Source organism: Larus michahellis, chromosome 1 (assembly GCF_964199755.1).
Source record: "Larus michahellis chromosome 1, bLarMic1.1, whole genome shotgun sequence".
NCBI classification, from domain to species: domain Eukaryota; kingdom Metazoa; phylum Chordata; class Aves; order Charadriiformes; family Laridae; genus Larus; species Larus michahellis.
This window is the reverse complement of record NC_133896.1, coordinates 129,173,414-129,188,068: the sequence shown is the minus strand read 5'-3', so window position 1 is coordinate 129,188,068 and position 14,655 is coordinate 129,173,414.

Genomic DNA, 14,655 nt, shown 5'->3' with positions numbered 1-14,655 from the left:
AGATCTTGTCCTGGTGCATATTCTGTGCTATTTGTGAAATGATACTGATAAGGAGAGACAGACAGACATGGAGTGGATCAGGTGTGCGTGTATCTTAATTTTTAGTAAATTTCTCAAACCAGTCCAAGTTGGTGGCGATCAGTGGTTACTGGCTTCTTTGATAAACCAGGCTTCCCAAAGGAGTCTCATCCTGTTTAGGCGATTAAATCAGGGTCATATTTGCAAAAGAACTCATTGCCGATTTGCAAAGAGTGCTTATGAAGATCTGCTTGTTTATTTTGGTGCCTGGATGACAGCTGATTCATCCAATGAGAGGGCTGCTACCAGTCCTATTTCTAATAAAGTTATTACTTTGCTAGTAAGGAGCTTCTAATGGGTATGCAGCGTCTGCAGTGAATTTACTCATTTTACACATGCTGCTCAGGTTCCTGGGCTTGCGTGCTCTGGCTAGCCTCTGGCTAGCCTGGGAATCCAATAGGTACCTTGCCGGCATGCTGCAGCTTTTCCAAGGGAATACGGAAGAGTAATTAACAAAAACCTCTGACTGCCTACACTAGTAGGATCTGTGCCATTCCAAGCCTCTCGTGCTTGATGAAAAAATCACTCAGCCTAGAGGCCAGCAGCCTCAGCAAAGAGGGCAGAGCAGCCTAACTCTGCCTGCACCTTCAAGTACAAGTCGGACACGGCAGGTGAGCTCCTTAGGCACAGGCAGGGCTGTATCTGAGCTCTCAAGTCATGAGGGGCATCATACAGGTAGGGAAACCAAAACTGTTGTCTGTTAGCGTCACAGTATCAGCCCTGCAAACGCTGCTCATGAGTATTTCCTCCTTTGGGAAGAAGAGGAAAACTTCTGTGCCTCCAAGGGGAACTTTCTCCATGGCTCCCTCAGGAAAACGAGCCCTTTAACTCAGTGACAAGGATGGCAGCAAAAAGAGTCTATGGACTACAGCCCTATGGCCACTTGAAGTTCTCAGCTGGTCTTGATGGAAGGATCAGATCTGATTTAAAATAAGAGAATAAGCGCTATTGATGTTTCTCTGCTGTAGTTTTTGTTGTTTTTTTTTTCCTGTCAAACCTTCCAAGAAACAAGGCTATTCTGAATCTTTTTCTCCATGTTAATGAAAACAGCCTCAGGATTTTTTCTCACCCAGTTCCACACTTTGCCTTGTCATCATATTAGAGAGCAGCACAGCATGGAGAAGAAGTAGAAGAAATCTCACTATGGGAAGAACATGAAGGGAGAGTGACACAGGTTAGAAGATGTCTATCAAATCAGCTCATTGCCATGGAGGGGGAAGGGAAGCATGTGTCCATTAATTGGGGGAAGAGCAGATGTGATTTCCCACTCTGATAGAATGCTTTTTGCAGCATACACTCCATGGTTTCAGGAAAGTCGGTTTTGGCTTACAGCAGAGAAAGGAAGAGAAGAGTGGAGGCCATTGTGTTTAAACCTCGTCTGACTAGCAAGTACAGCCATTGATCAGATACTCATTTCGGCCCTAAATTTTGCCTTTTCCTTTTCTACATGTGATTTTCCCTGGAAATCAGCTAAAAGAAACTGCCCGGCCAGCTGAGAAGATAGTGTCATGCATATCCAAATGTTTTTCCCTGGGCCCATGTTACACAGAGCCTGTGCTATTCATGATGCTGCAGGTGGAGAAAGTCAGGACTATCCTGCCTTCTCAGCTCTTGTGTCCAAACTATGGAGGGAAAACAGCAGCAAAAGAGGGGTCTCTTCCAAAACACTGGCCAGAGCCCCAGCTTTTTATAGCTGACAGCCTGGTAGGGAGCTAATGCCAGCTTGTGATTACTTAGGGTATCGTATTTATGGCAAAGTGACATATGAAGCAATAGTTGACACCTCTTAGTTTGTCAGTAAGATAACTGAGATCCTTAAGAGCTCCATTAGCTAAGCTGCAGAGTCATCATCCTCCTTCTGATTACCTATGGAGAGCTGGGATGGGTAGCTGACGCACTAAAGAGGACACCTTGTGTCTTACCACGTTGGAGTTTGGAAATTCTGCGCTTAAGCTGCCTTTGCAGAATCTCATGTGGCCAGAGCATAATTGAATAATTTGGTTCCAGGGCAAATTTGAAAATTAAACAAGGACTTGAGGGAGTGGCCCCTATGGAAACCATGTCAACGAACAAACAGCATCAGAGGATTTCAGTGATGTTTGTATAAGGAGGATAATGTTTGCTTGATTCTTGTGGGCTTTAACTGGCTGTCATCCTTCTACAGCAAAGCAACAAAAACTAATTGAAAGAAACCAAAACCAAACAGAGGTGTGATAAGTTACTTGGAATTTGAAATTCAAGTTGTATGGCACAGTTTTGATAGGACACATCATGTCACGTGGAAGATTTCTGTTTGTTATTGGAGCAGTGTAATTTTTAGAAGCTAATTTCCACTGCAGACACTTTTGTTTGCCTGCTGAGACTTCACTGTTGGAACTGAAGTATGTTAAAAATTAGTAAAGTTTCTATTCTAAGATTTGTGATTTCTTTTTAACTCAAGCCACTAGCAAAGCTTCAGGGTGATTCAGTTAAAAGAATTAAGGACAGTTTCTTCCTAGATGAGTTCCTTTAATTTAGAGGGACTGCACAAAGACCTTGCTCCCAAGGGAGTCACACAGCAGACAGTAGCCCTCTTTGCCAAACTTCCAAGCCCTTTTCAGAGTCTAAACATCCATTCCCTCAAATATTTCTCAGGGTCCTGCCATCAGCAATTCTGCTTCCATCTCTGAGGTTTTCTTTCTGCTTCCTTCTTTTTTTTCCCTGCATTTGCATTTTTTTCTTTCGCTTGCGCGTTTGTGTACATGCAGACACAGAGCCCTCTCTTAAAACCGTATGTAGCAAACCTCATCCTTCCATGCAGTTCAGATTCCTTAGAAACTTCACACGTTTTCATCTGGGCCTTGACATGAACTCGTGTTTTGGCTGGAGGGTGCTATTGCTTCAGCAAGCTAATTTAAAAAAAAGAGCTTATGGTTTCTCACACCTTAAATGAAGGGTAGATGTTTCACCCAAATATGTTTTATCCAGTCAGAAAGCCATTGCAAGTTTAAATATGTTTTCTGATGCTTAAACTACAAGGTTGAAAATGAGATTAGCTTTTATTCCTTGGAAGTACTGGGACAGAGAGGCCTTAGTCCCATTTCAGGTATTCGGGTGCTATTTGTACCACTGCACAATAGTGAATAGTGGTAATACAGTATAAAATGTTTTTCCATGTAGAGATTGGAACTCACAGCTCTTGCAAAGGAGAAAGTGTTTGTGTCTGTACTTCATGCCTGCTCTCCATGAGCCTAAATTCAGAAGGCAGATGGAAAAATGTCAAAAATTCCCAACAGAGAAAATCTTACGTGAAGAAGAGCAAAATGTTAAAGATGCAGCGTGAGAAGCTTCATAGCAGCAGCTCTTGCTTACATTCAGCCAACCCCGAGGGCTGACCCCCCACCCCAAAATTAAACTGCAACTTCTCCTAGTCCTTTTTGAGCAGATCGCTAGCAACGCTGTTCTGCCTTTGCATGGCTGCGCGTCACTGAGCTACCGTGAGCATTTTCCAGGATTAACTTTGCTCTGCTCCTCAATTGGTTTCAACGGGTTTAGCAAGCCTTTTTTTAGCTGGCGTGGAGAAGCTAATGCTCTTAGTTCTCAAGCTTTTTAAAAAGTGCACGAAGCCAGATCATCCCCTCCCAGTTTTGCCACAGAAGGGATGTAGCTGGCAGAAAGCCCCCAAAGATAGTTTGAAATCTCTTGGAGGAAAGGGAGTGGAGCTTAAGAGACCTTGGCCTTCAACCTCCTTGCCCTCTCAAGACTGCACTGCACAGCAAAGGCTGTGCGGTGTTGGTGAAGGGCTCAGTCAAATTCCAGAGAGCTGCACAGGACAGTCCTATTCCCAGGAAAACCGGGGGGAAATAACTCAGGACAGAAAAGTCATGATTCACAGCGAGAAAAAACCCCAATGATGGCTCTCTTAAATTCGAGGTTTTCCCAGAAAATTAATCTTCCTGTTCCCAGAGGAAGGGTGTTGAGAGGGAAGCCCAAGAGATTGGCTCTGTGCACAAAGGCCCCAGCGACTTCACCTAGTCAGTGTTGGGCTTCTTAGCCCAATAGGCAACATTAGTAACCTGCTGGACAGGCCTGCTTTTTGCTCTGCAAAGAAACATCTCCCTCCTTCCTTTCCTCACAACCTCTCTGACCAGAAAATTATTCCGGCACCACCAGGAATTCTCCGCAATTTAGCAGAAGTCTCTTCAGCCTCAGCTCCCTGCCTGTGATACAGCCTGGGGGAGTAACCTCTGCAGACCTCCTGCGCCGCATGTGAGGAGCGGCGCAGCGGAGCGGGTACCCTTCTCTCTGTCTTTTATTGTTGATGTTATTACTGACTGCACATCAGAGCAGCAGCGTGGCCTTCCGGCCACACGCAGGCTGAGCAAACAAAAATGAGAGTAACTTCAGTCTTCCAGATATCAGTATGTCAGGGTTTAGACTGGCACAACAGTCATTTGGATCCAGACCCTGCTATATCGAAACACCAAAGATCGGGGAAGAGGAGAGAGGTTTAAATTCCTTCCAAATTTCCATAAAGAAGACGAGGCAAATCACAACCAACTTCTTTGGAGAGGTTTTGTTGTTGGGTTTTTTTTCCAGCCAGAGCCTGTATGTGCTTATCCTTGCTTACTATTTCTACAAGACATTTAGATAGACCTTCCCAAGAGCAGAGTGTAAGTCAGCCCCAACTTTCTCACAAAGATCTGAGCTTCCTGACAGCTTGTGTGAATGACATCCAAGGGTTGTCATTGGCATAAGTCATTCATGCTTGCGTCTGTGCAGAAGGACAAGCCTCCAGCTATGAAGGCTGGGCAGCAATATTTTACTGTAATAAGGTGATGGACAGTATTCAGCATTTTTTCTGTTCCTGCCTCTCTCAGAGGACCATTTGAAGATAGGAGTGAGAGAGGAGAAGGCCTCTGGCTTTCAGAGGATGCTCTGGTGGTGAATGCCTGAGAGCCACATTACTGTTGTGCTGTGCTAAGAAGCCATGCACCATGCCCATCTGTTGGGTTCCCACCAGTGAGGCTGTGTCCCTTCTGGTTCGACAGCAGAGTGGGACAAAGAGAAGGTCTCCTGGCTCCTCTTCTGGTGCTTTATTCATGGATAAGGTGGGGTTCTTGTTTGGATGGCTTCAATGAGACTGTTACTAAACACATTTTATTTCTTAAAAAATTGAAAGAAGGCAGGCAGGATGCCTTTTGCTAGGCACAGTACAAGGACCCTCAAAAGGCCCTGAAAAGCTTACAAGATAAATGAGTCTCATATAAGGCTTGGGGGTGTTTTTTGGTTTTGAGGTTTTTTTGAATGTGTTCCCAGGCTCTTGAAGAGTAACAAGCAGCGTGTGTCCTCTCAGAGGCAGAGTAAAAGCACATTCAGAGGGGGAAAAAACAGTTTTGTTTCCAAAGCCATACACCTCCTGCTCACCAGGAGCAGTCCTGAACAGAGTGAGTGGAAAACGTCTGTGAGACGGGGAGGAAATCACAACTGTCTCTGGCCAATCATTGGTAGAAATAATTTTCTGATGGCAGTTTGGCTTCTGTGTAATTTTGACTGGCACGAAGATTTGGAGGAAGATGTTTGGTAAACGTGGATGACTCATCTCTCCCCCTCTCTACCCCTTTTTAGACAAGAATAATTAATGGCTAGTCTAAGAGCCAGCTAATGGCTGGTTATATAACCTTGTTAAGTACATGACAGACCTATGGAAAATGGCGTTTCGCTTTGGCTTTCCACTGACTCAGAGATTTTGTGTTTGTTAAATCGGACTATCACGTAACAGCGATGGGAGAACTAATGTAAACTACTTGAGTTTGGACTGTTTGAGCAGCTGGCCTTCCTCTTTCTCTGCTGCAGCCTGGTCGCAGAGAGTGCACCATGCTGCCCCATTCTAGGGGATTAGAATCATGGTTGTCTGAGTGCTAGGCTAGACTAATCTCAGATGGAAGGCTGAAATCTCATGAAGAGTTCAGCATGTGCACAGTACCTTATGGGTCTGCAAAATGAATAGGGCAGAACTCTCCAGATGCAATTTTGTTAGAAAACATCTGCTGAAAGCATTTGCTGTTCATGATTTTTTCATATCTGACCTAGAGATATTTAAAAAAATGTTTTCCAATTTAATCATTTCTGTTGTCTGTGGTTTTGGTGGTTGTGGTCTTTTGACATCCAAGTGTAGGTTTATCTTTTCCATCATCCCAACAGCAGGAAGGGTGAGTCACATGAGCTGAATGAAACTTTGTCAAGAAACCCCAGATTGCTCAGGGAATTCAATTGGTCCCACTGAAGTCTGGATATTGGGCTTAAGGACTGTAGGAGGGTTTGCAGGAAGGTTTGTAATTTCAGGACGATTCCAGGTTTCAATTTGGCGGAAAGGAACAAATCTGAGCGTGGAGCAGCTTTGAATCTGGAAGTCCATTGGCAGAATTGTGGGTGTCTGAGTACAGGGGATGCTGGAGAAAAGCCCGTGTGATCTTCTGCATGTGAAACTGCCTCAGGCCTTCCTGCTCCAGGGCAGAGTCTCATGGATAACAGTGCCATTCATTTGTCTTTTTATTGTGAGCTTCTGAGTACTTGTTGGGTTTTTTTAAACATGCTCACACAGAGACACACACACAAACATATGCATATATAATGTTCTTGCCGCACACCCAAAGGAAGACATTCATGTGTCTTGTTAACTGATAAAAGACTAGCTAGCCTCCTTGGAAAACACACAGTCCTACACCTGCCTGTAAGTAACTGCTTGGTAACATCAGTCTCACACTTGAGGAGCGTGCTTTCCCTACTGGCCACCGATTGCCTGCTCCATCACAGCTGGGGTCTCCTCCTTGCCTCGATTTGCTTCTTGAGCACTGTGTGGCAAGGCCAGCATCCAGATGAGAGAGGGAGAGGAGTCAGAAACACAGGTTTTGTTGACTTGCATGTGAGGATTACTGGCAAAACTATCGAACTTAGCCTAGAGGGTGTCAGAGACATTTTTTGTCCCCAGTACTGCCAGCACCAGGAGAGGTGGTGTAGTTACTACCATCAGTGATGGCAGGTCCTGAGTCTTTATTGGGCCATTTAGCACCTTGAAGTGGTTTTGCTATACATATTGGAAGTTGGAAGCCCCTCAGTTCCAACGCTGGTGGATTTTTTCCATGATTAGTACCTTAGAAAATTTCCCAAGCTTCTTCCCCCTCAAAACGTGGACACCCTGCCTTGCACGGATGGTCCATGAAAGAGCCACACTAGCCACCATAGCACTGGGGTGTATATAGGAGAGTATGGCTGGAGAGGGATAACTTGAGATGAATTTTTATGGGGTGTGAACAGAGCAGGCAGGACACCACCATGTCCCCTTTGAGACACTGCTGGTCACCATGATGCACCACAGAGGTGCCTGGTGGCATGGAAGGCAATAGCTGTGACACCAGCAGCCCACAGGCTTGCTGGCACATAAGTGGCACGGCTGGCGGTGCCTCACACAATGTGGCAACGTGTTTGGCATTTGCTTACACAAGGAGTAATGGGAATGTGTAGGTGGAGGAGGAATAGTCTCTCTTGACTTTCTCTGTGGGCTCACATCCTCTTGATGGTAAACAAGCCTCTGACATGAAAATGGATGACTCCTCGTGCTGCTTTAGCCTATGGCATCATGCAGCTGGACGGCTGTCCTAAGGGAAATAGCTGTTTTTACACAAAGTAATCTACATCTGGATTTCCTCTCCTTTTCATTTTAATTTTGAGACTGGAACTGAACAAATTGTATGCCTGAAAAATAATGCGTTCATCATGATTATTTCAACAATTTTTTTTCATTTATTATTAATTTCAGGACACTGTTTCATACTCCTATATGGTGAAAAGAAATCAGAGTTTAAATAAAATTAATTGTCAGGGCTTAAATAAAATTAATTGTCAGGGTTTAAATAAAATTAATTGCCTGTTAGAAAGTGACAGAGGCCAAGGAATTCTGTTCCTCATTCTTCCTCTCTCTCAGCTGTTTCAACCTCAAATGGGATGGTGTTTAAGGTCTTCCCTGGCAAAGTACTTCTGGTAAAGGTCTACTGGGAAAGGTCTTCCCTTCCCCAGTACACATTTTCACTATCTCCATCCAACTAAGACTAAAAATGGTTCCATAACTTTAATAAAACTCTTTTCCTTCAATCAGATTCTTTGGTTTGCATTGCCTGTGGTTTCTGATCTGGGTTTCCCCTTTATCCCTAGCAAATTTAGAAATGAATATGGCTTACATGGAGGTCATTCATGCATGCAATCCATAGCAAAGAGTTATTTGGGAAAAGACTTTTGGTGTAACTTCATTGTAGAAATGACAAGGACAAAATTTATTTCAGCTTTCAGTTCTTTCTCACATTTTTGAGAAGGAAGGGAAAGGTAACCTAGCAGTAAAAGATCTGTTTATTGTTTGCTCTCCTCCTGCTTTCTGCAATATCTGCATATATAGTGGCATGCTTGCCATATATCTTTAGCTAAAAAGTACTGTGAATTTTGTACGCGGGGTATTTTTCACTGATGTACGGTGGCTATGAGTCCAGGCAAGCGCCTTTACTTTGCTCTCCCGCACCAAGGTAAATCTGGAGGGGTTTGTTTCCCTGAAGCGCCTCTGGATTTAGATGAGCATAGCTGAATATTGAATCTGCCCCGCTGTCTCCCCAGCGCAAAGGCTCTGAAATGGATTTGTGAGTCTCAAATCAGTCCCTGGGGCATCCTAGTCCGCACTGTAAAACTACCGTATGTAAATTGTCGCTGTTAAATAAGGAGGGAAGGAGAACAGGATGGAAATTGGAAGTGACTCAGTGCTCATGCTGGGTTTCAGACAACAGGGCTGCCCTTCCAGTTCAGGGGTCGCCGAAACGGCAGGGAGGAGATCGTATGGCTGCCATATGGACTCCATGTGGCAGATGGGGAGGTTGTCTCCGTTACTCCCACGTTCTGCAGAAAAACAGAAATAAAAAATGAAACATAAAACCTGAGCTCCTTTCCATTCAACTGTAGGAACGGGGGGAAGAGGAGAGCAGGCCCTTCTTTCAGAGTATTTCTGTGATAATTCATTAGCTGGTGTCCCCTGTTTTCCATCTCGTCAGGGAAGTCTGCTGAGAATTTATTGCTGAGCCATTAATGAATTTTTAAACTGTCAGGGAGTAATGTAAATAAGTGGGATCCCAGATTGTTACACAGCTATTATCAGGTCAAAATGCCTGCACAGGAACTGTTGCTTCAGGCAGAGGGTAAATCTTCACGTAGAGCTGCGCAAGGGACAGAACCCCTCACAGAAACGCCTGCACAGCCCCATCAACGAGACTCCAGCCATTGTTGCCTAAACACCCTCCCTGCTGAGGGGTGAAACAGTGTTCCCTGAGGAAAACATTTTGATTTTCCAGCTGTTTTGTTGGTTTTTTTTTTATAATTAAAAGCCCTTGGCCTTGGCTTTTCCGTCCATTGGCCAGGAAGGCAAGGTTTGACTGTATGGTAGCGAGTTTTGGCACAAAGACCTCTGGATCATCAGTGTCCATGGTCAGTGCTGGCCACTGCCACTAGCTGCTAACATGGGACAGATTTTTGGAAAGGGAGAAGGCACTCAGTCCTTGCCAGGAGGAACAAGGGAGAGAGGAAACAGCAGGCTTTCAAGGCAGGAGCAAGGACTCACAGGGGGATAAAACGTCTCAACAGACATTTCCAACTCCCTGTCCTCCCACCCACACAGTAGATGAGTTTCACACGTGATGCTTAAGTGTAATGAGCAAAGCACCTCAACTACTGAGAGAGTGAGGTGCCCGAGAATTGCCCCAGTGCTATATCCCTGAAACCATCCCCCTTCTAACTAAGCCCAGGGACAGCATCTCGGTGTGCTCTGGCTGCCAGAATAGTTCGTCAGATGCTACACCTATGGCTTACATTTGCCCCTGTGGATTAACTGTAGTGAATGGGAACAGTATTTTGCGACAGCTGCAACAGCCAAGTATTGAATCATAGAATCACAGAATGGTTTGAGTTGGAAGGGGTCTTAAAGATCATTGAGTCCCAACCCCCCTGCCCTGGGCAGGGACACCTCCCACTAGACCAGGCTGCTCAAAGCCCCATCCAGCCTGGCCTTGAACACTCCCAGGGATGGGGCATCCACAGCTTCTCTGGGCAACCTGTTCCAGTGCCTCACCACCCTCACAGGAAAGAATTTCTTCCTAATATCTACTCTAAATCTCCATCCTTTCAGTTTAAAACCATTACCCCTCATCCTGTCATTACACTCCCTGATAAAAAGTCCCTCCCCATCTCTCCTGTAGGCCCCCTTCAGGTACTGGAAGGCTGCTATAAGGTCTCCCCAGAGCCTTCTCTTCTCCAGGCTGAACAACCCCAACTCTCTCAGCCTGTCCTCATAGCATAGGTGCTTCAGCCCTCTCATCATCTTTGTGGCCCTCCTCTGTAGTTAATTTCTGCCTTTCAATTTCATTAAAAACCTGAGCCCTTTCAATAGAACTAGTTACTGCCTTTAAAAACATAGGAAAAAATTAAAGCAGCAGATTTAATAATAGAACCAATTCTAGGAAAACTTGTCTCCAGTGCTAGGGCTTGATTTGTCCAGCACAAGGGGTTTACTTGTTTGCTTTTTACTCTACAGAGGAGGAAAAAACCTTTTCCATTCCAAAGTAGATAATCAGGCATGAAAACCAGACATGCTAAATATCACAAGCAAGGACTCATGTGCCCAGGTGCCTGATGTCCAAAGAAAAGAGTCACATTAATGTCAATGTGCTTTGGATCATTAGCTCTTAAGCCTCTAACGATGTTCCCTAATGACCCTACTGTTCTTCCTCCTCCATCAGACTCTCTGTAACCTGCAGGAGCTGTGCTAACTTCAGGGTTTTGCTGTAAGAGAGCCTTTGAAAAGACATGTAGGTATCCCAGTAATATATAAGAGACATTACCCGTTGGGAATCTGGAATGTAATTTATAGGAGGTTGTATCCACAATATTCATTATGTGAAGGCTCAAGTTCTTATTCATTTTTTATTTCATTCATTTATTCTGCTACAGGGACAAGAATAAAAAAGAACACCTGTCCCAAGATTAAGACAACTTGCCATTAATTTAAAACTGCAATATAGATGCTGGTTACAAAATCAGCACCTCCCTCCGCCCCTCACACACTCACTTCCATATACTAATCAGCAGTCAGCATTTTCTCCTGGCCAGGTCCAAGGCTGGGGCAGACCAGCATCATAATATTGCCTTCAGCTTTCCCTGGGTAAGGTTTGGTGCCCACACACTTTGCTCTGCACTGATAAAAAGCTCCCTTTTCTGCAAAGCCAGGCTATACTCTGACTTTGTTTTGAGTTTGTCAACACGTCTTCCAGTACCCTTCTCGAGTTCCAGAGAAGGATGCACTGGCTGATCCGAGGAGCTCTTCTCCCTCCACGGGGACTACAAAGACTTTTGCAGTGTCAGCACAAAGCAGATTTAAAACACCCACTCTGTATTTATGGGCTTTGTGAGCACCATGCGTATGTTTATATTTCTCTCTGAAACTAAGGGCGAGCAGGGCCCCACCTTGCAGCCCCAGTACGGCAATTAGTGTTAACCCTGCCCGTGTCCTCCAGGCAGGGATACAGCCCGAGGGGTTCTTGGTCAGCCACTCTTTCCACTTGCACCAGGGCATCACGAACTACATCTAGGAGAAATTGTTCTCAGTTTAAGAGGGAGCAGAACTTGACCCTCCAGGCTGGCTGTTATTGCAAGAACACAAGGAAAACTTGTAAAACGTGCAGGATGTAGGAAATGGGTACTTCCCATCAAAGTCATGTACTAAGGAGTCCTCAAGCTATCCAGAGGATTCATAACTTAGCTTATGTTTTCTGAAAGATCCTAGAATACAGTCCTACCAATAGTGCAGATGTTGCCAGATCTTTCACATTTGGGCATAGTCTCTGGCCTCATCATTGCCCAGCTGATTTCTTTGTATATTTTTGTGACACAAAAAGCAACAGAAGCATCACAGTTATCTTGGTAGTTAGGTCTGTCTTGCTGCCTTCTGACGCTGCTGCCGCTCAGACTTAGATAGCCAGGGAACAAGACCTTCTCAGCCTGTGTCTCGGAGAAACACGCAGCACGGCAGCGCCAAGGCAGACCAAGGGAATCCTCCTCATCCTGACACTGACCAAAAAAGGCACAAGAAAAGTCCTCATAGGGAAAAACCTGGAGGAAAACACTGGTAAATGAGTCAGCAGAAACCGTTTTGCTGACTGACTGGATGGCAATGCAGCATCGTCTGCGCAGTCTGAGCGCTTGCAGCCAGGACGGTCACCTTGGGGAGGCTTGGCTCCAGCCAGCTCCAGGCACCTGAAGGCAGGCAGGCGCCTGAGCTCCCTGCGCCAGCGGCAGCAGCGATAAGTGGAATGAATTGCCCTCTAGAGGTGCTTTTCTCTTTTCACTGAATGTACTGGAAGCCTGGACAACTAGCTTGGGACTTGGGCCTTTAAACAGCCATTAAAGAGCCACAATTCAGTGCGGTGACTCCTCTGTAAAACTCCAGAACCTCAGCCTGAAAAATGGATGGGAATTCACCCTCTTAGGATCATCTGTCCTCCCTCTCTGAGGCCTTGGCTGGGCACTGCAGGAATCATTGTGCAATCAATATTATTAACAGTAGCAAACTGACTCTGTCTCTAAATATGCACACACCAAGAAAACAAATTGAAACAGCAAAAGAGGTTTTTGTGGTAACACAACTTCAAAGCTGAGGTTGTAATCACATAGAAGCTAAGGAATGCAAATGTGTGGTAATCAGAGTATTGTAACTCATCCATCCAAATGTTAATAGTATTTTCTCACCATATATTACATTAGCATTAATGGCTTAGGTTCAAATTCTGCACTGTTTTCTACAATTATGACTCGTTTTTCAGCTAAGGGGACTATACACAGTAATCAGCATAGCTGGATCAGGATTTTTAAAGGCTTATGTGAGCATGCCACGTGTGTGTGATTCTCCCTGTAATAACTTTTGAAACCCTCTGGCCAAAGCCAGCAAAATGCAAAAACACGGTAGAGGCTGCTTAGGTAATTCAGTTCCTACAAGCTCCGTGTAAATAGGCAGTTGTGAAGAGAAGAGACCTGCCACTGGACAGGATGTCATGGAATCACAGAATCATAGAAGATCTTGAGTCCATGCTGCTGAATGAGCTCAGGCACTATTAGACATTGGAGACCCCACACCAGAGAGAGCACCTTTCTAAACCAAGGGAGAAACGCTCCTCATCTCTCAGGGCCCAAAGCCAAAGCCTGCTGTGCCTGAAACACAAATCTGTGCACTTTGCTCCTCTTGGTGCCAGCGTCCGCAGAACTACTTGTTCATTGAACAGTGTCTTAAAGCAAGTGAGAGAACATGCATTTTAATGTCCCGTATTCTGCAGCTATCCTAAAAGAAAGGTGAAATAAGTACATAGGTTGCTTTGGGTGTACAACCTGGCTGCTGCCCTGGCAAACAGAGACACCATTACAGTGACACAGAGCTCTGGTGCACCCAGGCTCCCACGGTCCTGCCTGCACAGGGGCTTATCCGAACATTAATAATAATAATAACAATAATAATTAATAATAACAGCGGTGCCCGGATAAAATACATTGATGTGGAAAGCAGTGGGCTAGACAGCTCCTTTGCCTTACATCATGCAGGGAAAGTTTGCTTCATCACGCTTTCCCCTCCTGCTTTGGGTTCTGGTGTTCCTCAGGTAAGGGTAAAATGCAAGCAAAGAGTAAACTCTTAAGCCAATATGATTTCAGTTACCTGAAAACACAAATATCATGGGTTTCTGTTCTAAGGGTTGCTTGAATAGACTTGCTTTTCCTAAGTTAAAAAAGGAGTATAGAATAAAAATGTGAATGATTCTGTATCACAGCTACAGTGATTATTAAGGTGCTATTAAGCCAGAGAGAATTGTCGTTATTTTATCAGAAACAGTCCTAGAAGTTAAGTTTGTTCTTATCTGGATAAAACCAAGCCTGTCTCAAAGCCCTTTCCTCCTCTTCCAACATAAAGCTCAGGAGTGATTGTGCTGGAGAGTTTGGCTGATGCTTGTTCCTAATTCACTTTGCAGCTCTGCTGCACCCTGCTTTTGTAAATTCCCGAGCACTCAGAGCAAACACCCACATCAGCAAGAAGATCCCTGTGTGGTGAGGATGTTTTAGTATCTCCACTTCATAAGTGGCTGAAATGAAGCATGGAGAGAAGTGGTGCGTCTTGCCCCTGAGGCAGCTGCTGATAGAACCGCGAACAGAGCATAGGAGTCCCCATCCCAGGAGCCTTGGTCTGGGCTGGACCCCTCCTTTATCGCTCTCATCTGAACCATCAGCAGAATGACCCAGCGCTTGAGGGCTCAGCACGTGCTTATGGTCAGAAAAAAACAGACTTGCTCTGGTTTTGATATTCATGATTTTTCAGTGACATTGAACTTTGAGCTGAACTTCACCTGTTCTTCTCCCTAATCATCAGGTTCCCTTTGCTTATATTCTTAGGTATGGATGAGAGCGGACAGCAGGTCGCTGGGTTAATCTGCATCTAATCCATAGCACAGTCACGATGCTGAGCAGCAACCATGT